At 40.3% G+C, this 25,680-nt stretch overlaps 2 pseudogenes; both read right to left on the bottom strand.

Annotated features, from left to right (window-relative positions):
* Positions 1-1,826: 1,826 nt before the first annotated feature.
* Positions 1,827-3,134, bottom strand: LOC120289658 (annotated as a pseudogene).
* A 219-nt stretch (positions 3,135-3,353) lies between these two features.
* LOC120289659 lies at positions 3,354-6,339 on the bottom strand (annotated as a pseudogene).
* Positions 6,340-25,680: the final 19,341 nt, after the last annotated feature.

The following is a 25,680-nucleotide window of genomic DNA, read 5'->3' on the forward strand; positions in this document are numbered from 1 at the left end:
TGGAAATGGCCACTAGAAGGAAGAACGAGGACAAGGTTACAGGGTGTTCGAGTCACACTTACTTTCCTTTATGGGTTCATGACCAAATCGATAAAGAATTGGAAATTCCAGTGGAAGTTAGTGAGGACGAGAGGAAAATAATAAAGAAGATGATAATAGTTGCTCTTTGGTGCATACAATGGAATCCTGACGATCGCCCTTCGATGCAGAAAGTTTTGAAAATGCTTGAAGGAGAAGTAGATGATCTACAAATATCTCCCAAGCCACTCTTTTATGCAACAGAAATGTCAAGAAGGGATGATGGAACTTGGACTGATGAAGGCAATAATACCATATCCACTACATCAACTAGTGCAATAACTTACGAAGATTCTGGTCTTGAGTGTACTAGTATTAGCATTACGCAAGCATAGACACATATAAAAACCGTTTGATCTGTTCACATATGTGGCAAATTGAAATGTGGTATTGATGATGTTTCATGTGTAGCTCCCCTTTCTTGGCCATCATTATATCATAGATGTTTATGACTATATTTATGATCTTAATTACGCCCAATTCATCTTTTAGCATTATCATATTAAAGATGTTATTGGTTATAGTTTGGACTCTTGGATCCAATAGAAAATGTAGTGACTACTTTTCAGCATAGTGCTATGAGGAGCAAGTTTGGGTTTCAAAGTCTCTGCTTAAAAGTCTAGCTAGCACACAACCTACTTTATGCATGGTTAACGACACTTCAATGATCGCTATGTATGTATTGCTTCATTGCATACCAATTGTCGCTATGAATAATTTTGAAAATGATGGATGAAGAGGGATAATAAACAACTTCGATTTGACGGTGGGGGAGTGCGAGATAGCAGAAGATATCAAAAGATGATCTCTTCTGAATAACAATAATGCATTAGATTAATTAAATTCTTATTATATTTACTAGGTTGCAAAGTTATCTTAGTGGTAAATGTGCACTTAAAAATGATATTAGTTTTCCTTTTAGGGTTCGTTGTCCAAGGCTATTACGTTGGGAGGAAATTTTATTCGAGGGGAATATATATATATATATATATATATCATCTTTATTACTAAGGTTTGAGTATTCTCTTGAGTCTAAATTTATTTTGAATACGAAGGAGTATTACCATGTTCAGTTTTCAAGACTGTGTTAACTATCCCAAACCCTTATTGCTGTCACTTTTAAGCGGTACATCACTCTTCATATCAAATTGAACAAACTCAAAATATGCGGAGGCAAACAAAATCCCACTACAAGAATGAATGGGAAATTTTACAATTTTTCGTGAATTTAATTTCACCATTATTAAGATTGACTTTTTTCAGTCGATGAACTTGCTGGTTGACTCCACGCCCAATAATCATACGGATTTCGGGTGAGTATTGGATATAACTTCATTTGCATTTTTCTGATTAAGAAGTGAGGAAAAAAGAATCGAAAGGTGCGTTTGCATCATTTACGATTTCACTGCTTTTTTTTCTTGGCCGGAATACAATATTTCTGTTTTTGGGCCACCCGAAAATCCGAGCGACACTTTCCGGTAACAGGTCCCTTGATTCGCGATACAGGGAGAAATGACAAAATGTCCAGGGGACCAAATCCGAAATAATAGAAAGGTCGTGTCCTCGGATGCAAAAAAAGTCGTCTCGCTACTCGCTCCTTGCTTCCTTCCAGAAGTTTCTTTGCTTGAGCGAGGGAGATCGGTTCTAGACTCAAACGCTCAAACGCACTCAACCGTCAATTAAAAAATTAAGCAACCAAAAAAAGAAAAAGAAAATCGCCACATTCTAATTCTGATTCTGATTCTAGTTTATCGTTCTCTCCCACGATCTAGATCTCTCTGCCATTTACTAGATTCCATCTCCACTCTCTTTTCTCGTGCGATAAGTTCCTCGAATCGCAGTCCCGATCGAAGACGAAGACGACGGCGAAGAAGGCGATGGGCGGCGGAGTGAATCATCGGAGGCGACGCGGTGCGGTCGTCCGGCAGGAGTGAGTCCATCGAGGCGTATACTTCGCTGGGAGTTAATGATTGGTGATTAGAGGCTTTCGAGAATGGTTTTGATGGGGCCGACGCTTTGCTGGTGTTCGCGGGTCCGATGGATGCGGCGCGTTGAACCGGTGTGGGAAGAGGTTCGAAGATGCTACAAGAAAAGCACCAATGAGGCAATGAAGTACCGCAGTTTCCGTAACGGATATTCTCTCTAATGGAGGAGCTAATGAGGATGGGCTCTTGCTGCACAAATCCTATTTGCGTCCTCACCCATCTCAGGTTGTATTCCTTTATGTCCTTCCCATCAATGACGACCTTTCCTTCCATCGGATCGTAGAACCTCAGCAGAAGGGCCAGAATAGAGGACTTTCCTTCGTTGCAGCTTCAATTTTCAACGTGAAGTTCTTGAGAACGGTAACTTATGGTCGTGATGGGTACTTGAATTTGACGTTCTGGAACTCAGCAGTTCCTTCGATCCTCCCATGACGTGTATTTTCCAGCACATCTGGTTCGATTTCAGTTTTTCGGTCGAGGGTCTGGAATGCAGGAGTGAGTATGTTCATGGCCGATGTCACGGTGGGGATCAGCGTCCAAAGCTATGTAATAGAAGGTACCGTGAGAGAGAAAATCTGGTACGATCTTATACCATTTCCGAATGTGGCTTGGCCTCTATCGACCATCCCAATCCTGTTCTCGGGTTTCTCAAACCAAGTGAATTCGTTGCGCAGGACACCTGCAAGATTTTAGAACAATCAATGCAAATTGTACTCTATAAATGATTCATAACTTGGGCAGAATCTCAAATTTGGAGCTAGTAGATTCTGCATTAAACTGCAAAGGACTCTGCTAGCAAAAAAAGAGTGACAGTTACCTGAAAGAGAGTTTTCTAAGGTTTGTCATGGCCTTCTCACCGACCACACCAAAGTAGTAATGCTGCAAGATGTGAGAGACTAATGATAGCAACCCTATTAGGGAGAATGCGATCGAGTACCATGCGACTTCCCGCTTGGCATGTTTATGGTAATATGCTACACCTATTGTTATGATGAAGAACCCAAAAACAGGCTTTGAGATTCCTGAGAAACCGGCTGCAATGGAGCCGATGGCTGTCTTGACGAGTTCCATCCTCCTCAACCCAAACCAGATTCTAAAGAAGTGGACTGCTTCTAATCTTTTCTCATGCTCCTCTTGCTCAGGGTCTTCCCTGAGGCTTTCTTCTATCTCTGCACCTTTTTCACTTAAAACTCTGCTTTGAGGTGAGCCATGGGGTTGGTCAATTTCAGAATCCTGTGAAGGTATATCAATTCTGTCATTCAATCAAAAACATGGGCCAATGAGGACCTCTCTTTTTCTTTTTTAATCGAAATAATTGTCATATGCATACTGTAGGAAATAATTATTATGAGGCAGCCAACCTTTCATCACGAACAACTCTGATGTTCTGCATGTTGAATAAGCTGTTGTAAAATTTGCAGGTATCCAGTAGGGTGCTGTGCGTTCCTGTCTCCTTAACCTGTCCATTCTCTACGAATGCAATTTCATGTGCATTAACGATGGTTGACAATCTGTGCGCAACTTCCCTGCATGGCCTTCTGCAATGCCTCTTGAACCAGCTTCTCAGATCCCACATCAAGAGCACTTGTAGCCTCATCGAGCAGTAAGTATTGGAGGATTCTTGAGACCGGCTCTGGCTATTGCAATTCTTTGTTTTTGTCCTCTTGATGGCTGGAAGCCCCTCTGCCCCACCTAGTCCATCATCATGGCGCCAAAATTTAATGTAGGATCCTTGTTTTTTGTCTAATGAGAGCTTGAGAACTATCAAGAGAGACATCTTTTATTTACATCTGTTGCTAGGAGATTGCATATTACCTCTGTCAAGTACTTATCTGGAAGCTGTGAATTGAAATTATGCGCATTTGCCATCATTGCTGCATTCTCTATTTGTTGGTCATCTGCATCCAAATTTCCTACTTTAAGGTTGTCCTTGATAGTGCCAGCAAACAGTGATGGTTCTCGGGAAACTGCTCAATATTTTGGCAGAGGCTCTTCAAATCAAGATCCTTGATGTTATGGTTATCTATGAGAATGACCCCTGAAAACCTGCAATATTTCCCAATCATCAGCAACCTATGCAATATTATTCAATCATCAGCAATCTTTGTGTGCAAAAAATGTTTGAGCAATAGAAGCATGAAACCGTGGGAAATAATAAGGAGAGGATAACAAATTTCAGCTCAAGAGCATGGAGGATAAAGTTTTTAGACCTTTCGATGGATCGTAGAATCTTGCAACCAGGGATATGATTGTGCTTTTCCACACCCACTGCTACCAACTAATGCCACTGTCTTTCCTGCTGGAATTGACAGCGTAAAACCTTGAAGAATCACCTTATCTTCTCGGGATGGGTAAGCAAAGTGAATGTTCCTTATGTCAATGTTTCCCTTGATTTCCTTCAGTACAATCCCCCCTGAAGCGTTGCTAATATTTGGTTTTCTCCAGATCACCTTGAAAACTTCATTTCCTGCTGCTTTTGCTTGGTTAAATACTTGCATGTCTGGGGCAGCATAAGTGATTGAGCTGGAATGCAAAAGAAGTCACGGTCCATAATTAAGGTTACATCTTGTTCACTTCATTATATGAAGATTCCTAAAGGCATCTGATATCTTCTTAAGAGGCTCAAAATGAAAAGCATCACACACGCGTTCATACAAGACTTTAGAGAACCCAAGTAAGACGATGTTATTTTTCATGTTATGTGCAGACTAACTAGCTTGATGATCATCATTGGATTGCTTATCTAGTCGCTGTAAGACAAAACAATCTCATCCAAAAACTCTTACAAAAAAGGTAAATTTTTCTTACATAGCTCCGAAGAAGATGCTCATGACTGCTGCTATGACGTTCCCTCCACTAGATCTTCCGGCAGTGACCACGATTGCTCCAATCCATATGATTAGTGCCCAAGAGGAGTTGGTCACTGCTTGAAACATTCCTGTTCCAACTCCCTTAATCAGTCAGCTAAAAAAAAAACTCCCTTAATCAGTGCCTCTCCTCTGCTAATGACAGACTGCTTGTCCATGCAGTCTGAGAATGATTTGATTGCGCGATCCTCTCCAACAAATGCAAAGACCATTTTTATATGAGATATGGACTGTACGTTGTCAAACATTAACCCATGAATTTCCAGATGATTCCCTTTTTCTTAGTTTTTTTATAAATAAAAAAGGTGAAGTTTTTTCACCTGTTCCACAACAGTAGTAGCTTCGGATAGGTAAATCATTTTGGCAGCTGAGATGGCATTCATTTTCTTGGTGTTGGTGGCACCAATCAGTAGAATCAAGGGAACTACAAACAAGGTGACCAGTGAAACTTCCCAACTGCAAATGAAGGCAATCAAGACTCCAGAAAAGAATGTGGCGAAGCACGAAAGGAAATGCCCCAGCTGCTAGCAAAAAGTTATGTTAGCATGATCCGCAAACTTTAGTGGGGAAATCTAAAGAGCAGTCAACTTGAGGGAGAGATTGCTACCTTCTCTCCGATAGCATCCTGGATTATGCTCATGTGAGTACTTATTCCCACAATGACTTTTCCACTCGACAATTCAGTATCAAAAGCTCCAATCTCCTGTCTGAGGACCGATCTCAGGAATTCTAATCTGATCCGTGCTGTTTGTCTTTCGCTCGCGTACATCCAGCATCCAATCTCTTCAGAAAATTGGAAGCCATGCGAATGCTTTGTTACTGCGTACTTTCTATACTATTAGTTCTCTCCTGTAGTTAATCCAGTGCTTCTTGCTAACTTCCAATATGATAAATGATTATATGATACTTCCGATCCCATAAGACTTGATGCGATGTTCGGGAGTGGCTCACAAAAATAAGCAACCTCTACTGGAGCCTAAACAGTGACTTTCGAAAGGCAATTAAGTGCAAAACAAGTGTGCATGTCAACAAAAAACTGTTCTGCGACTTAGTAAAAACATATGCATCTCCATCATCTTAGAAAACCAAAAGAAGCCAACCTAGGATTCCAGCAGGGAAGGTTGCAAAGGCCATGTACCACAAATATGGAACAACCTGAAAGAGGTAAGAAGAAAAACACGAATGAAAAGCTCCACTGACAGTGTGTGAATCATCCATAATTAGTAAGTTGGTACTAAAGGCGCGCTATGAATAAATATAGCCACCAGTTGACAGTAAGCTAGAAATTTAAGCGAAATGCAGTTATCTACCTTTTTCAGAGCATGAACCATGCCGTCTTTGTTGTCGATGTGACTTCCGAAAGCATTGAGTGCTTTGCCGAGCAACAAATATCCAACTGGTTGAGCCATCCCATGGACGACAGATCCTATGGTCCCTAGAGCCATTAAAATCCAATCGAGCGTGTCTGCATACTTCAAAAAGCTTATAAAATGGCAAGCCTGTTGGGTCACTCTTCTTCTTCACGTCCTCCAGTACTTCTGTTTCCTTCCTCTCCACCTGCATGGGCTGTTCCGGCTGGGTAGACGTCTGCACCATTTTTCTTTTTTCACATGCGGAGAGGACTGAGTGATGTGTTGAGAAAGGACGCAGTCTCTTGGAGATTATATATAATTTATGAATACTATGCTGTGCGAGGAATATATGGAGCATATCCTTTGAGCTTTGGGAAAAATAATAGCGGGGAAGTCTTTTCCTTCTCAGCATTTCCGTTGATGTTTATGAGCCTGCTGCCACAGATAAAACATACAGAAACAGACATTGTCTGAGCAAGCAATTCTTAGTTTTATTACCCTAGATTAATCGCATTCTGGTTTATGAATACTTTGTATACACCAATAGTGCTGGTTTAGAAAAAACTATACCGAATCAACAAATGCCAGAAAGTTCAGCATTGCTTATGGAGATTCTTTGGGGCGTATATTTTCCTCAAAACATCGTGCATGTCCATTTAGGAAACATCTCACAAGATGCCTAACTAGCTAGCTAGGGTCTGTCTGTGTTGCGATATCCTTAGATGCACGACGGACATGTTTTTTCCATTACTTGGTGATTCACCAACCCAGAAGCATCTTGGGTTTAAGCTCTTGTTAAAGCTGTTCACATTTACTGCAGAGGGACTCGTTTTGCTCAGCATTTGTCACTTCTCTAACTCATTCCTCGTCTAATCTCATATCTATCCTGGTCTGTGATTATTTGTTCTGCTCAAACCCGTAACTTGGTGATCTAAGGAGTAGGAAACCCATTTCCCTCGGCTTTTCTAATCCCCTTCTCTCTCTATTTCGGCGAGAAAATATTTAGCAGTTCTCTCACTGTGATGGTTGCAACCGTACGCCAAAATGAATTCCATTGTTGGGTTGATTTTTAGTAAAGTTGGGTTCTCGGGGATCAAGCTTACGGTCCATTCATCCCCGAAAAGAATGCGATATTCCTCCACTCGATTCTGGGGAGACGTTGTGATCGGACAACGTCCCTGTTTGGCAGTTAAACTAATGACATCATTAGACGGCAGTTTCTCTTGTTCCATCTATGGTGGATTAGGATACTCTGATTTGACGCATTCAAGTTTCTGTTTCAGCAAAATGCAAACAAATATGAATTATGAAACGACCAAGACTTGGCCAACGAAGTAGCTTGTAGAATTGATATTAGTTTTCTCTGAGATGGCAATAAAAAAGAAGAAAAAAAAGGAATAGAGCCGCATATGCCGGTTTCGAATTACCTGGGGATGATATATCTCTACCTATTGCATCATCACAATGACTCTTGTTCTCTTAACGTGGATGCAACAGACATTCCTTGCTTTTCTGCACGGTCATTTTGGAAGTTTCAAGGCTCTGAGATCAGCTAAAAAGCTATCATTGGTACTAGGGTTGAGGTGATTCGCGCTCGATTTTGAAAGGGAAGTTTGCATGTCGGATATTCGGTTTGTTACTCAATACGCTCAATATGCATTAACTTCATGAAACAGATGGTTCGAGAGGATATGCTTGACAGTGACCAAAATTTTTTCTTCCTCGAATCCCATCTGAACCTTTGTAATCATCAATACATAGTCGAACGAAGCGCCTAGGCCGGGGGAAAAGGATGAAGTAGATGACATATTTTACTCAACATGTTTTCTTGTCCATCATCAAGAGTGACTGCAACCTTTCGCCGAATCATTGCAGAAGGTAGGGGGATCGGTCTCTTCATTTAGGGAACTTCGACATTTACCATGAAGTTTTACCAATCGCTATTTACCCAGTAGGATATGAGCTGTGAATTGATCGCCCATGTTTTGTCCTTATTGCTAGCTAGCTAGCAACTCTTTCGATTCGCTCGTGATCAAAACTCTTTTTTAGTCCAGTTTATAGCATATCCAGACTAGAAAACGAATCCAGATCTCTTTCCTTCATCTCTAACTCAACTACCACAATTTTTTTTTTCAGCCAAAGAGAAAAAAAACCAAAAAGGGAGAGAACTCGCTGAATTTTTGTGAATGTTTAACATGTGTCTACAAATGTGAAAATTTGTTGAATTTTCTCCATTAATCTCTTTCCAGCTTCATTAACTAATGGAATTCTATGGTCTAGTCCAACAACTTATGAAATCGATCTTATATATAATTGGATAGTTAGATCAAAAGGAGAAAAAAAAATTTCAACCGTGAATTATTTTGAAAAGATAGTAACTTAAGAATATTTAAGGAAAATTAACGACTATTTCGTTCATATCATGGAAAATAACTTCCAATAAAATTATTTTCGGATTTTCTAGTATTCGTTTCACAGAAAATGAAAAATTTAGAAAAATGTTTTCTGCTATTGGAAAAAGACTTTAAAAAATGAGGAAAATGTTTTCCATTTTTCAGAAATAGAAAACATTTTCCATAACTTCTTCCACCTCACTTTCTTTCACCAAATACATTTTTGTTTTCCATTTCTCAAAAATAGAAAATATTTTCCATAACTTCTTCCACCTCACTTTCTTTCACCAAAAACATTTTCCTTTTATTCTTATGTTTTCTTTTTATTTTTTATTTTAAAAAATTGAGATTTTAACTTTTTTCTTTCCTTTTCTTTTTCTTCTTCCTTGGTTGATCATTGGTCTTGGTGGCAGTCAATGGTTGGCCATAGGCTAGTTTGAGCCTCATCATGGGTACAAGCTTGAGCTCACTTGAGGCGATCGGCAAGGGCAAAGCTCGAGCTTGCCGGCCTCGGTGGAGCTTGGGCTCGCCTAGATCAACGAGGCTTGAGCTTGCTTGGATCTAGTGAGCCTTAAGCTTGCCATTTTCAACGGAGCTTGGGCTCACCTCGATCGGTCGAACCTCAAGCTCGGATCCGCGTCTTGGTCGATTGCCCGAGCAATCGGCCATCATCGAGGTAGGCGGTGGCGGAGGGAGGAAAGAGGAAGTGGAAGGAAAGAAAAAGGAAAAAGGAAAAGAAAGATAAAATAAAAATAAATAATAAATTCAATTTTTAAAATTATATATAAAAATTAAAATTATTTTTTTGGCCGACTAAAAAAATAAAAATTCAATTTTTTTGGAAATTTTTTCTAGAAAATTAAATAAGATACCAAATAGTGGAATATATCTCTTACTTCATTTTCAATTTTCAGTTGAATACCAAAAGTATCGTCATTTTCTTGTAAAATAGCTTCCTAGAAAACATTTTCCGGAAACGTGATATTTTCCGAAACAAATAGATGAACAAGGATAATTACTTGTTGATAGGACCATTAAGTTTATGAACTCTCAAAAAAATGTTACAATCATGGAAGTATGTCACTAAGAATAATAAAAAAAGATTTATCAATATATATCATTTTAATAACACTAAAGATGAACAAAGAATTCTCAAATCATTCTTGAATCACATTTCATTTATGCACATCTTCGAGAAAAGGTTTATCTCAATGCATGCAACATTTATGACAATATACCGCTATATAAGAAAATGCATACATCGTGTCACATTCAAAAATACAATTTTAAAATTAGAAAAGCTAAGGTTTATTATAAATAGAATAAACATGTGAAAATTATCGTTTATTAAGATTTTTTTAACATCTATATAATGGAAAAACAAAACATTTTCAAACCAATCAGATTGAATTTCCAATAATTGAAAAATGAACTCCCATGGACTTTTTGCTCGTCTCAAGAGTTGAATTCTAATCTTTTAATCTATGCTCCTCATTCCAACCCTAGCCATTGGGCCAGGCCGTGCCACAGTTCACTCCGAGCTCGCTGCACACGGCCGCGTTGGGTGGCTTGGGTGGAGCCAAGGTCGATTGAACTTCAAATTCGTGGCGGTGCTTGAAGTCTCCCTCGGTCGCTTGTCCCGTACTCTTCGACCAGCTTCGACGTTTCAGTCCACCATTCCCACGCGACCATTCCCACGCTTTCGCAGGTCTCGCACTTCTCGTCTTCTGGTTGCTACACCCCAAATCATTCACTTCCACATGATCAGCTTTAAAGTCGGAGGTTTTTTTTTTTGCCCTTTCTCTCATCATCATCATCTCGGGAAACAGAGCAACCAAGAGTGTTCCTCTCATCCCTATCTTTCTTCCTTCTACATCTCAACACTAAACGCGAAGACTCGCTTGATCGATTCGGGCTCTCAGCCATTGCATAACCAATGCACAAAGATCAGCTCCTCATCTCCATTGCTGTTTTAGCATCGCCATCCAGAAAAATGATTGCACTACCTTTTGCGGCGAGGTCAACATAAGGCCCGCATTTCAATTGAAGGGTGAAAAGGGTTGCGGCGACCAAAACTATGAGCTGACCTGAAGAAATAACCGCACCTTTCTGGATTTGTACTCGAGGGAGTACTATGTACAGTACATCAACTGCATCAACTTCACGATTAGGCTCGCCGATGTTGGGCTGCAAAAGGGCAACTGCTCGTCTCTTCCTCACCGCTCTTTGTCATGCAGTGACTTCAGCTACTACCCCATCAGTATAGATGTGGGAAATATGAAAAAGGGTCCAACATTATTCAAGACTTTGGCGATCGTGGACTGCATGGAGGCCGTCAATTCTCCGTTTTACATTGACTCTTCGTCGTGCCTCAATGAAGTCAAGTTTTCGGATTCCTCTAGTACGAGAAGGCGAGTGTACGCCATGGTCGATGTGAATGTCTCGTACGTGGAAGGTACATGCACTATAGAGCATATGGCAATGATACCTTGGTGGGTTGATGGCAACAATGTTCGCTCTTATGCGTAGATTCATGAACTTATGGTTTATTGGATTGAGCTTTCATGGCTTCCAATTGCCTGTGGACGGAATTGTAATTGGTGCGACATCAGCGACACGTACAAAATTCACTGTGCAGACAATAAAAGTAAGGGCCTCTGAGTTTGTTTTGTTTCTTAAAAAACAAAAAAGAAGAAGAATTTCGAGATAAAGATGTTCAAAATCTGTGAAAATTGAGCTCGCTCATCTGCATATCTTAGCAGAGCCCATGTGATTTGAAAATGCCCATTGAGATAAAGTAGTTAGGTAAATGCTATTGTGGTATTTTGTACCTATAATAATAGATAATTAATTATTTAATTCGAATTCTGCCAACAATTCTTAGTGGGTTGAACTGATATACTAATTGCCTGATGATGATCCACATAAGTGTCCCTTAAATTCCTTCAGCCTCTATTTGTCATGTGTTCAACCTCTACATCTCTTGCAGGTTACCTTTTATTTATTGGCTGGGTAATTCAAATGCCCTGGCAACATGGCATCGGTAACATTACTACAATCTTCTCATTGTGAAATTTATTTAAAGTTACTTAACGCAAACATTTAACACACCCACAATTTTCTTGCATTTATCCCAATGTATAGTGTCGTTCGTGGTTCTGAAATTCGTCTTGGGGGCCTATGGGCGATGATCTTGCTCCTATACATATGGAGGAGAAGACACTTAGCAATGGATCAAAATGTTGAAGAATTTTTGCAATCTAACAATAACTTCTTGCTAGTAAGATACTCTTAGTTGGAAATCAAGAAAATCATAGGTGGTCTTAAGGAAAAACTAGGCGAGGGAGGGTATGGTTCTGTGTTCAAAGGAAGAATGAGGACAATGTTACGGGGTGTTTGAGTCACACTTACTTTCCTTTATGGGTTCATGACCAACTTAATAAAGGATTGGATATTCTAGTGGAATATATTAGTGAGGAGGATAGGAGAATAGTAAAAAAGATGATAATTGTTGCTTTATGGTGTATACAGTGGATTCCAAGCGAGCGCTCTTCAATGCGCAAAGTCTTGGAAATGTTGGAAGGAGATGTACATGATCTACAAATCTCCCAAGCCACTCTTCTATCCACCAAGGTAGAAATGTCAACAAGGGAGGAGGGAACTTGGACTGACCAAGGCAATAATACTATGTCTACTTCATCAACTAGCGCAATAACTTATGAAGATTCTCTTGAGTATATAGTATTAGTGTTCCACAAGTATAGAGAAGTGTCCAAACAAATTGATCCAACGACACACGTGATATATAGAAGCTGATCACATTGACGATGTTCCTTGGTGCATCTCCCTTCATGGCCATCATCAAATTGTATACGTTTATGAATATGCTTATAAATCTCAATTATGACCATGTCGTCTTTGGTATTTTCATATTAAATTTTTTATTAATTATAATTTGGACTTTCTCCATTTCAAAAGCTAGGGACGACTTTCAACGTGATATATCGGGTGCGAGTTTGGGTTTTTGAAGTCTTTGCACAAATAATGGAGATTTTATCAACTTTTTATTTTACCGAAATTAGTTAAAAATCAAAGTACGGAATACTAAGTGACATCAAAAGATGACCTCTCCCTTAATAGAAGAGATCAATAAAATTCTTATTTCTTTTTACTAGGTTGCTAAGGTTATTTAGTGGTAAATGTGCGCCTGAGAATGATGGAAGTTCCTCTTTTCAGATTAGTTAGTTATTTTGGATCCTGTTCCTTCTCGCAGCTGTCACTTGAAATTGCCATCGGTCGCATACTTCAATCTTCCCATTATAAAATCAATCAACTTCGCTAAATGATAACATTCAGCCTTATCATTTCGTATGTTTACCGAAGAGTACAGGTGCAATAAGCTTAATTAAATTCGTCTGAGGAGCCCCACGTGTGGTGATACTGTTAATACGCAAATGGAGAAGGAGACAATAAGCGATGGACGAATACATTCAAGAGTTTTTGCAATCTAACAACTGTTTAGCCATCAAGAAGATCCACCGACGGCCGTTAGCATGTACCGACAAAAGTTAAATTTTGTTCAATTTTCTCCATTAATCTTTTCCCAGCTCTATTGTTAAATTTTGTTTCATTTTATTCCCAGGAGAAATCTTGAATTTTATTAGAATTAAATCGGTTCAATAATTAATGGTAAATTCTATGGTATAGTCCAACAACTTAGGGAATCAATCTTGTATGTAATCGGGACTGTTGGATCAAAAGGGAAAAAATAAAAAATCAACCGTGGATTATTTTGAAAAGATATTAAATTACGAATATTTAAGGAAAACTAATGACTATAAGATTGCCAACTTTATTTTTTTCCCATTGTTTATTTTATCGTTGGTTAAGGAAAATTACAACATAGGAGCATAATTACTTATTGATAAGACCGTTAAGTTAATAAGCTATGAAAAAAAATGTTACAGTTATGGAGTTATGCCACTAACAATAGGAGAAAAATATTTATCGATATATATCATTTATTTAATAACACTAAAGATGAACAAAGAATCCTTAAATCATACTGATATCACATTTGATTTATGCATGTCTTCAAGAAGAGGTTTGACCTGCAAGTGTGCAACGTACATGACATTTTACTAGTACATGAGAGTAGGGATACATCATGTCACATCCAAAATACGATTTTAATATTTTAAAAGTTGAGGTTTTGTTGTAGATAGAATAAACATGGAAAAATTATTATTTTACTAAGATTTTTTAACGTCTACATGATGAAAAAGTAAAATATTTTCAAACCAATATGGGCAAATTTCTAATGATTAGAAAATGAACTCACATGAACTTTTCGGTCTTGTCTCAAGAGTCGAACTCTGATCTTCTAGTCTACACCCCTCACCCCAATCCTTAGCCATTAAGCCGGGCTGCGCGAGTTTTGGTTTGCGCTTGCTGCGCGGTTGTGCAGGTGGCCGGGCTGGGCCTATGAAGCATGGACATGTTGCCGAGCCTTCAGTCGTGTCCGACACGTGTCGACGTATCCGACACGCTCGACACGCCTTCGGACACGTTTGGACACGCGGTCAACGCGTGTCGAGAAATCCGACACGTGGTCAACTTTTCTCGACACGCTTCGACACGCGTGTCCGAGAGAGATTGTTGAAGAAGACGATGGTGGGTAGAGAGGTGAGGTCGAGGAAGAGGCCGAGGAAGCGGAGGTGAGGCCACGACGGCGAGACGGCGAGAGGAAGAGCATAAACGGAGGCAACGCTGCGATGGAGAGCCGGCGGCGAGGCTGCTGTGTTGCGAAGGAGAAAGGGCGAGAGGCGACCAAAAAAGAGTTGAGAAGATCGTGAGGGAGAAACGAGGCGGCGGGAGAAGGTGGTGGCGTGGGGGGGGGAGGGGAAGGGAGGGGGAGAAGAGAGGGCATGGGAAGAACGGGGATGGAGGGGATTGATGGGGGCGCAGCCTCGCAGGGAGCGGTGGTGGCCTTGGGGGCAAAAGGAAAAGGGAGGGGGAGGGGGAGAGGAGAGAGGAGAGAAGGGGAAAAAATCGAGGGGATGGGGGCGATTGATGGGGGCGCAGGGAGCAGGTGGTGGCGTAGGGGGAAAGGGAGAGAGAGAGAGAGAGAGAGAGAGAGAGAGAGAGAGGAGAGAAGGGAAAGAGACCGAGGGGCTGGGGTGATTGATGGGGGCACGGAGCAAGTGGGCGTAGGGGGAAGGGGGAGGGGGAGAGAGAAAGTGGGGGCAGATCCGTGGAAATCGAAGGGGAGGATTTCGGGGGTGGTGGCGTGGGAAAAGAGGGGAGAGAGAAACGAGGAGAGAGATTTGAGGGAAATAATTTTTGTTAAAATAAAAATTATATTTTTAAATATGCACACATATTAATTATGAATATGCTTTTTAATTTTTTTATGAATAGATTTATTAATATTATTAGTGCAAATTTATTGTGAGTTCTTATTTATTTATTTGTGAATTTGAATCAAATTAATTAAAATTAAAATATTTATTTAATATATAACGTGTCGGAACGTGTAGGAATTCTCTACTTTTTAAGAAATGACGTATCGCGTGTCGTGTCGTGTCGTGTCGTGTCGCGTGTCCGTGCTACATAGGCTGGGGCAAAGTCGATTGGACTTCAGATTCATGCTGCGTATGGAGTCTCCCCTGGGTGCCCGTCTGGTACGTCGACCAGCTTTGACTTTTCAGCCGACCATTCCCAAACTTTTGCTTGTCAAATACGTCTCATTTTGTGGTCGCAACACCCCAAATCATTCACTTCCACACAATTAGTCTGTCGTTGGAGATTTTTCCTACTCCCATTATTATTTTGAGAGATAGAGCAACTAAAATTATTCCTCTCATCTTTCTTTCTTCTACATCTCAACACACAGCATTCAAGACTTGCTCGATTGATTCGTGCTTCCTGAGATTGCATAACCAATGCATAAAGATCAACTCCTTGTTGTTGTTCTTCTTCATTGATCTTTTAGCGTCGTCATCGAAAATAATTAATGCACCACTTCTTGCAGCAAAGTCAACATATGCTGCTTGTTTCAATTGAAAGGCAATTCGAAAGGTTGCGATGACTATAATTATGAGTTGGCCTACATAAATAACCACACTATTTTGGATTTGTACTTGAGCAAATACTTTGTACGGTGCATCGACTACACCAACTTAACAATTAGGATTACTGAGGAAAAAGTGTCGAAATAGTTATAAACCTATTATATTTGTGTTAATTTCATTCAAACATTTTAAACTAATGCAAATTTAATCCTAAACCTTATAACTTGGTATTTTAATTTTCTATTTCTTTTTTTTTCATTTGATTTATATATTTATTTATTTAAATTTAAAGGGTGAAAGCTATCATGAAAGCCACACCGTTACTCTCATTTAAAGGAGTAATGTTGCTATCATCTTCTTATTTTCTAAAGTCAAATTCGTCAGAAGTCAAGTAGAGTTGTTAGTGCCGTGACGTGTGGGTGTTGTCCAAGGAGAAGACATTGTCCGTAGAGGAAGTTTCATGAAGGCTTTTCCGTGGAAATTTTATGGCACTAGGAATTTCCACGCCCATTAACCCCACAAGACTGTCGCTTCAAGAAGACTTTGACTTTGACCTTCTAGGAGTTGGAGAACTCTCCACCACCAATAAACTCACTAGCAACTAAATTGCAAGATGAGGGTGGCATGGCATTTGATTTGTTACATTTTCAAGACGGTATGAAATCTTTACATGGGCAACGCGCCTAAAATGTACCAAGACAAATGGAATTGCATATGTCATGTTACATCTAAAAAAGAATACAAAATTAGAAAAGTTGGGATTCATAAGTAAAAAACAATAATCATGGGAGAAACACTGGGCTGGGTTCACTCTGAGCTTGCTGCGTCGGATTGGGCTGGGCCTGTTCGACGTTGATTGCAGTTTAGATTCGTCGCGGGGCATTAATTGGCCCCTTGTGCTTGTGCCGTGCATTGACCGGCTTTTGACTTTTCAGCCGACCATTCCCACACTGTTGCTTTCCTTACACGTCCCAAATTTTGTGGTTGCTAGGCCACAGTCGCTCGCCTCCACACAATTGAGTCTAGAGTCGGAGATTTTTCCTTCTCTCGATATTACTTTTTTTTTTTGGGTCAAAAAGAGCTGACATTTACTAGATTAACTCGGAGTCTTACATAATACCGATGGAGAAAGATCGGCGCATAAAATATTCCAGAGAGGAAAAGGGGGAAAAAGCAGCCAATTACTTGGTAGAGTGTTAAGTCGATGATTCCGTACGATCAATCCGCTGCGGGATTTGCTTGGCGTGGACAATGGATTGCCGTAATATTTTTATTTTTGTCTAGCCCATTCCTGCACCTCTGGATGACTTCTTTTAGGTTCCATGGAGGTTCGGCTCGGCCCATCACCATTTCTACAATCGTGGAACAGTCACTTTCGATGAAGCACTTACCAGTTGGACTTCCAGAGTTCTCCACGTGCGTCGTCTTCAATTCGTGTGTGTACGATATACCGTGTGAGATGGCCTCTGCTTCCGCTTCACTTGCCGAAGAAACCCTAGTGGTAGCCGCGAAGCCCTTGAGAGTTCTTCCTTCCAAATCACACATCACACCCGTGACCGAACAGAGAAATTCGCCTGCACGCCATGCCGCATCCACGTTTAGTTTCAGATCTGGCCCTTGAGGCCTCCGGTGGCAGTATGTGTCGGTTGGGTGTTCGTTCGTTTGATTTGGTTTTCCTCTGCTGAACGAAAGTTGTTGTTCCTGCGCTGTGAGCAACAGATCTACTGGGCGGGGTTCTTTCTCTCGAAAAATCCAGCTATTTCTCGCCTTCTAGACGTTCCACAAGACCATACCAGTAAGCTCTCGAGCAGGTGAGTGCTGATCTTTTCGGAATGCGTTGAACAGCCACTGATCTGTGCATTTTATGTTGCGTCTTGGTCTGATTGTTGTAAAGATCGGGTCTTCCCAGATTTTCTTAGTCCATTTGCATAAAAACGAAGATGCTCTATGGTTTCGGGCTTAGGAGCAAAGCGGGCATAGGGATCGCTGACTATTTTTTCTTGTATATAGGTTTTCTCTCGTTGGGAGAGCATTTTGACAGATGCTTCAGAGGAAAGAACGGACCTTTGGTGGCACATCAAGACTCCAAATTTGAGTCCATAAGGTGCGTGGTGGTTGATATGAACACGAGGAACGATTGTGATCTGTTTTGCTTGTGTTGATTATTGCTCTATTGTATCCGCTCTTGACAGAGTATTGCCCTGTGCTATTACCTGTCCATATAAGCATATCTGGCTGTGGTTGTTGGCTTAGGGGAAGTGCTAAAATCTCTTTTGCAACATTTTCTTCGTAAAGTTGATGGATGAGTTGTTGTTTCCATTCTCTGGAGTTTGCATTGATCAATTCAGATACTAAAATAGGTTCTGTTTGGTTTACTTCCCTGCCTATTACTCCTTGTGAGAGCCATCTGTCCTCTCTGATTCGAATAGAATTTCCATCCCCTACTGACCATTTAATGTTGTTCTTTATGGTGTCTCTGCCTAGCATTAAACTATGCCAACCCCATGATGGTCGATGTCCCTTTGAAGCTGTCCAGACATCACCTTTGGGGAAATAAATCCCTTTCAACACTTGGCTCCATAGAGCTGATGGGGAGGTGACTAGTCGCCAGGCTTGCTTGCCTAACATGGCTCTATTAAAGGTGAGCAGATCTTTAAACCCAAGTCCGCCTGCATCTTTTCGAGTTTTCAAGACTTCCCAGCTTTTCCAATGCATCCCTCTTTTAGCATCTCCGTTCTGCCACCAAAATGACGCAATACGTTGTTCTATGGCTCTGCAAATGGACACATGCAGCTTGAATATAGACATTGCATACGTAGGTATGGATTGCACAACACTCTTTATTAGCACTTCCTTTCCTGCCTTTGTTAGTAATTTTTCTTTCCAACCTGCTAACTTTGAATTTACTTTGGCCAGGATCCACGCAAACAGCTCTTTCTTGGATTGACCCCACTCGGTAGGTATACCCAAATACTTTCCTGTTTTCTGTAGAACAGGTACTCTCAGTTGTGTGGCCAAGTTGTGTTTTAATACTTCTGGACATTTGCCACTAAAATAAACCCCAGATTTATTTAGATTAATTGCCTGTCCTGTGGCGTAGCAATATTGACTTAGTATTTGGGCAAGATTCTGATACTCTGTCAGAGTTCCATCCAAAAAGAATATCACATCATCGGCAAACATTAGATGTGATAATTTGGGACAATTTCTATTTAACTGTATGCCTTTGAGTGTTCCATTTGCTAATGCTTTTTTCATCATCCAGGTTAACACATTGGACATCAAAATGAATATATAGGGTGAGAGTGGATCACCTTGTCTGAGGCCTCGCGAAGGATGGAAGAAGGAGGTAGGTTCTTCATTGATTTTCACGCTATAAGTGACTGTGGATATACATTGCATGATTAAGGAGACCCATTTGGCATGAAACCCCATATGCAGCATGGCATCCCTCACAAAATCCCATTCTATTCTATCATATGCTTCCTGCATATCAATCTTCAGAATGGCCTGATGTTTTTTCCTGTTTTTTGTTGTTCGCAGTTGATGCAGAACTTCCTGGATGATGAAGATATTGTCCTGGATTTGCCTCCCCGAAACGAAAGCACCCTGCTCCGGTTCAATGATAAGTGGCAGCCACTTTTTTAGTCTGTTTGTTAAAATTTTTGAGATGATTTTATAACTGAAGTTGCACAGACTAATGGGTCTAAATTGGCTGATATTTTCAGGGCTTTTAACTTTTGGAATTAGCACTATATGGGTTTGATTGAGCCGATTGTCAAGAACACTCTTCTGAAAAAACTCCTGTACTAGCTGCATCAGATCAGTTTTGATGCTTTCCCATGATTGTTGGTAGAAATTGCCATTGAAACCATCAGGGCCAGGGGCCTTTAGAGCTCCCAGTTGAAAAACGGTTGCATGGATTTCTTCCAATAAAGATACTGCCACCAGATCTTCGTTAACATTCTCTGTTATCAGGGATGGGCATTGATGTAGGATAGATTGGTAGTATCGTGGACCTTCAGTCCTGTATAGATTCTCATAGTAAGATTGAATATGTTGCTGTAACATCAGGGGTTCTCTGCACCAACTTTTATCCTCTAATTGCAGCATTGTAATTCGATTTTGTTGCCTCCTGTTGACTGTTGTAACATGGAAAAAACGGGTGTTCTGGTCTCCCCAATGTAACCATTTGATGCGTGACCTCATTCCCCAGAACTGTTCTTCCTGCCTTCTCAATGTATCTATTTGACTGATGATATGTTGCACTTTCTGCTTGCTCGTGTGCTGTGCTGTTTGATTCGTAAGTGCTGTTAGGGTTTGGTTAAGCTGTTTGATTTGTGTGTAAGCATTTGCGAATTTCTCTCTGCTCCATTTAGTTAATTGTTGTGAAGTCCTCATTAGTTTCTCTGCAAAAGGGGAGCTTGGAGTTGATTTTTCTACCCATACTTGCTGGACGACTTCGTGATACTCTGCATATTCTGTCCAGAAGGTTTCCAATTTGAATTGTTTCTTCCTTTTCTTTTCTCCAAGGTGCAGTCGAAGGACTGGGGGGCTATGGTCTGAACTGATTGCTGTAAGGGCTTGAACTTCTGCTTCATGAAAGGTAACTCGCCACTCTAGTGAACAGAGCACTCTATCGAGTCGTTTCTTTACCAATTCAGCCCCCTCCCTTTTATTTGTTCATGTGAATGCGCATCCATGACTGTCTACATCCATCAGGGATAGATCATTAATCATGTTTCTGAATGCTGCGATTCATCTATTATCTGCTTCTTTTTTCCCAACTTTCTCCCATACATACAGTATCTCATTGAAATCTCCCATGCAGATCCATAGTTGAGAAGCTGGAGGTTTAAGGGTTCCCAACAATTGCCATAAAGCCAGACGCTCTCCAAAATCTGTAGATGCATGGACGAAGGTAATCTGCATACCTTGTTTACTATCAGGGTCAGTGCACTGCACATCTATAAACTGCTTTGAACTTGCTTGCACCTTCAACTCGATTTCCTCTTGCCACATAATTGCCAATCCCCCCGCTATTCCTGTTGGATCCACCAAATAAAGTTTCTGGAAGTTGAGTTTTCTACAAATCCTTTCCACCATCGTTGCTTTATTTTTCGTCTCCATGATAAAGAGTAAGTGAGGCCTTTCATGAGCTGTTAAAGCTCTTAATTCCTGAATTGTCAGGGGGTTGCCCAGCCCCTGACAATTCCAGCTCACTATTTTCATGACTTTTGTGGTGGCTTATTAGGGCTAGCCACCAAAGCCCATGCTTGGTCGTCTTGGATCAGATTCACTGGGGTCTCCAATAGGTCGATTTCATCTAGGAGGAGAGGTGATTTTTCTGGCATACATTTCTGTTTTTTGGCCTTTTGTACTTTCATAGTCTTCTTACTGCTTTTTCCAACTTTTAATAGCGATGGGTTTTGAGTTTCAGGGCATATCACCTGTTTTCCGCGGTCTCGGTCTTGAGCTACCATAGGTGCAGTTGCTGAAGTTGTCATATGTTCTGAGCTACTTTCTGGTCGCTTTTTACTGCATGCTACAATTTGCATATCCGAGGCTGGATCACACTCAATGGGGTTCACTCCACTCGGTTTGATTGATGGATCAGGTACGGTTTCCTCCACTACATACTCCTCCATTTTTCCGTAGAAAGCATCCCAATAAGGACTGTGATCACTAGTTTCTGCCTTCAACTAGGGTCCATATAATCCTTTTTTGTTCATTGCCCAGGGCGACGTTGTATATGGAATTTCTAAGTAGTCAGTTGCATAGTGACCAATTCTGCCACAAGAGAAGCAGTAATGTGGGAGTCGCTCGTATTTGAACTCCACCCAGAGCCATTTATTACCGATATCCAGGATAGCTCCCGATTTCAAAGGTAAAGCCAAGTCAATCTCAACTCTAACTCTACCTCCTCTGTTCTGTACATTAGCTATTGAGTCTGGTTGAACTTCTATTACTTTTCCTAACCTTTTCCCCAGATCATTGAACACTTTGTCTATTCTCCAACCAGGGGGAACTCCTCCAATGCGCACCCAGAAAGCTGCCTTAGTGAAATCATAGCAATGCTCAGGGACTTCTGGGAGACACTGCTGCAGAACGAGCAAATTAGTTGAGTATGACCAAGGTGAGTTCCTCAATATTCGCTGTTTTTCCTCCTCCGTTGGAAATACAAAGGTAAAGTGCCCTGGTTCCTTCTGTGAACATATAACCCTTATGTTTTCCATGCTTTCTTCATTGTAGTTATGAAAGCAGGATAGTTCACATTTGGTTTGGAGAACAATTTTCCGAAAAGAGTACGTCTACATTCCTCCCATTTCTGTTGGGGAATTTCATCAGACACTTCAACTACGTCTTCCTCAGACCATAGGTGCCCAAGACTTTTACATAAAGCAGCCGCTCTCATTTCGTTTTCTTCTTTACTCTCCATTTTCGCTAACTATCAATCACTTATCTGAGGCTCACCTCTCCAAGCTTACCCGGCTTCAATTTTGTCTAGATCCGGACTTCGACCACGCCGATCTCATCGCGCCGAAAACGAACCTCCCGAGATGCTAGGCGGATACGTAGATCGGTACTCGGAGCGGCGAAGAAAACTCTCCCTGATGAGTGCTTTCGCCCGTGGTCTTCTCGATTGAAGGGAGCGAGTGGTACCCAGATCGTTGAGAAGAGGCTCCAACATATTGCTCAGACCTTTTTTTTTATATGTTATGAGGAAGAAAACACAGTGGAAAGGAGCAGGAATCGGGACAAACACTTGTAAATTAGGGTTTAGGGTTTGAAGGAAGGGGGGGAGACGCTACCATGAGGTAGAGAGCAAGCTCACAGAGACGAGAGACGTGGGTGGAAAAGGGCATAACCTCGACAAAATCTCTCGATATTACTTCAAGAATAGTTTTTGAAGTAATGGAGACGGAGACATTTGGCAATGGATGAAAACATGGAATAGTTTTTGCATATTTGTTATTTGAATAAAGTGGGTTATAAAATATACAATGGGATCGAAGTTGAGAAAAATTGATGCAAACACAACAAAATGCACTACTATTATAAAGTGTGAGGTGTTTCTCCTCTTTTCATATTTCCAAATTATCCCTTTCAACTGTGAGAAGTCATGTCTAAAATTCAAACTTCTCAAATTTTTAACGATCTTTTCTTTATAGTTTCTTTGTTGTTGTTGTTGTTATTATTATGTGTTTCCCTAAGAGTATTCCTTATTTCATGTCGAGAAATTTCAAATGATCACACGAAAGACATTGCCCATAATAGATTGTTGTGTTATGCATGATTAACATAAAAAATATTAGTCTCCTTCTTTTTCATCGTCCTCTTCTAAATTATATATATATATATATATTTGTTTTTTTTATATCCAGGATTCGGCCTGGCACACCTTACGGGTGCTCACGGCCACCGCCAGCCTGACCGGCCTAACGGAGACCACCAACTATACCTGAAGGGAAGTTAGCACATGACCCCACCATGATGGCCCCCCACTTAAGACTTGTATGGCAATGTGAAGATTCAACCTTTCGACCTCTGCGTAAAGTCTAGTTAGCCTCCTCTGCCAACGTAGCTACCCACCGATGGGTTCATTTCTTTAGTAAAACTCACAGTTGAATAAAAATCCTTCAATTATCAATTAATCACATTTTATTTTTGCACATCTTCAAGAAAAGAGCTTTGCTAACATAACAATTTTTTTGTCACTACGAGAGTAACAGTATATTGTGAGTTACAAATTCTCAAATGATTAGACTCCATGATATTTTATAATAATTTATTATTCATTTTTTGTGATCCAAAATAAGCTATTAATATCACGATAAATTAAGAACAATTATATAAGCATTTCTTCTCCAGAAAACATGCAACACACATGACATTGTATGGTACTAATGGAAAGGCGAGAATTAAGTTACATCCGAAAATGCAATTGCGAAATTAGAAAAGTTAAGGTTTGTAGTAAAGAAGAATAGACAAGGACAAAATCATTATTTTAAAAAGATTTTTTTAACACCTTGAAGATAAAAAAAAAAAAGAAAAAGAAAAATATGTTTAAATCAAATGCATCACACCAGTCTTCAGTTACAAAAGCAAGTCAGGTTGATCGTGTGCTAAAATCTGCTAAAGATTATGAGAACGTCTATACGTGTCATTTTCTGACAAAAAAGTAAAAAACGACTTCACGCGTAAAAAAGGACTCCACGCGTCATTAAACTTTATGACAAAAAAGTAAAAAAAGACTTCTCGCGTAAAAACAGACTTCACGCGTCATTGAACTTTCTTTTTGGCGACCATTCCCACTGCTTTCCGTGTCTGATGCGTCCATTTGTTTGTCGCTATACCTCGTAAGTCACTCGCTTCCTCCACACTCAAAGAGGAGTCGTCGGAGATATTTCCTGCTCTCTTCATCGTTTTAAGGAGGGAGCAACTCACGGTATTCCTCTCGTCTTTGTCTATCTCTCCATTACATATCGACACCAAATACTAGATCTGCTTAACCATCGTGCTCTCCGCTACTGCATAAGCTATGCACCAAGATCAACCCCTTCTTCTTCTCCTCCTCCTCCTTCTACATCGGTCTTTTAGCATTGCCATAAAAATTAATCACTGCACAACCTCTTGCGGCGAGGTCACAAATATAGATTACCCGTTTCGGTTTATGGGAGACCCGGAATTTTGCGGCCACAGTGATTATGAGTTAGCCTGCAGAGATAACCGTACCATTTTGGATTTTAACTTGAGCAAGTACTTTGTACACAACATCGACTACATCAACCAAACAATTAGGATCGCTGATGTCAAGCTGCAAAAGGGCGATTGCTCATCCCTTCCTCTCCGGTCTTTATCGTGCAGCGACTTCAACTTCAATTTGGATCAGTTTGAATGCTGGAATCCAGAGTTCTCTTCTTATCAAAGTTATTTCCGGTACCGGTATCACATGTTGAATAATCCAGAGTTCATGTATTATGGTCAGTTTCCCAATGATGTTTCGATCGTGAGTTGTGTGAAGGCCATGGATTTTCCATTTTACATTAATGCTTCGTCATGCCTTGATGGGCTTCCATTACTTAATTTCTCTGGTGCGAGAAGGCGAGTGTATGCCTTGGTCAATGCAAATGTCCCATCTGTGGAAACTGCATGCACTATAGAGTTTATGGTAATGCTGTCACGGTGGGTTGATGAATATGATCTTCGTTCCTATGTGCAAATTCACGAACATATGGTTTATGGATTCGAGCTTTCATGGCGGTATCCATATCCTAAGCACGCCAAGATAGGTAAGGAATTTTTAGCTTGTTCAATTTCTTATAAAGAATAGCAAGGGTGTCGTAACTTTTATACGATTCTCATTTAAGTGTTATCACTTTTTTTTTCCTTTATTTGATTATTTATTTAAGTGCCACATTGAAGTAAAATCGATCGTTTAAATGTTGTTTTTGACAAATCGTCCTACTAAATTTTTTATTAATTTTTCATTTCGACGTGGATTCTTTTTATTTAATTGTCCAAATCAACGATGGCAATGTCAAATAGGACGATCTGCATTCATGTTGGATTTTTTGACGAGACAAATCACTAATGACTTTTAAGTGATCGAATTCAAATTTGTGACACTCAAGTGAATAAAAAAAAATGTTATGACACTCAAGTGAGCGTCGTACGAAAGTTATGGTACTTCTAATGTACTTATCCCAAAATATTGTTAGGATATATTTGGTCAAAGACATGTGAAATGGAGCTAAGATCATGTAGCTAGTTCGATGTTGTTGTGGTATTTTGTAAGTACAACAACGGATACATTTTTATTCATTTATTAATTTAAATAATTAGAATTCCGCCAGTAAATCTTAGTGGATTGAACTTGATATACTCAAACATCATTGTTAGTGTCTTTTATTTTCTTCAGATTTCACTTG

The sequence above is a fragment of the Eucalyptus grandis genome, chromosome 11, assembly GCF_016545825.1.
Source record: "Eucalyptus grandis isolate ANBG69807.140 chromosome 11, ASM1654582v1, whole genome shotgun sequence".
NCBI classification, from domain to species: Eukaryota; Viridiplantae; Streptophyta; class Magnoliopsida; order Myrtales; family Myrtaceae; genus Eucalyptus; species Eucalyptus grandis.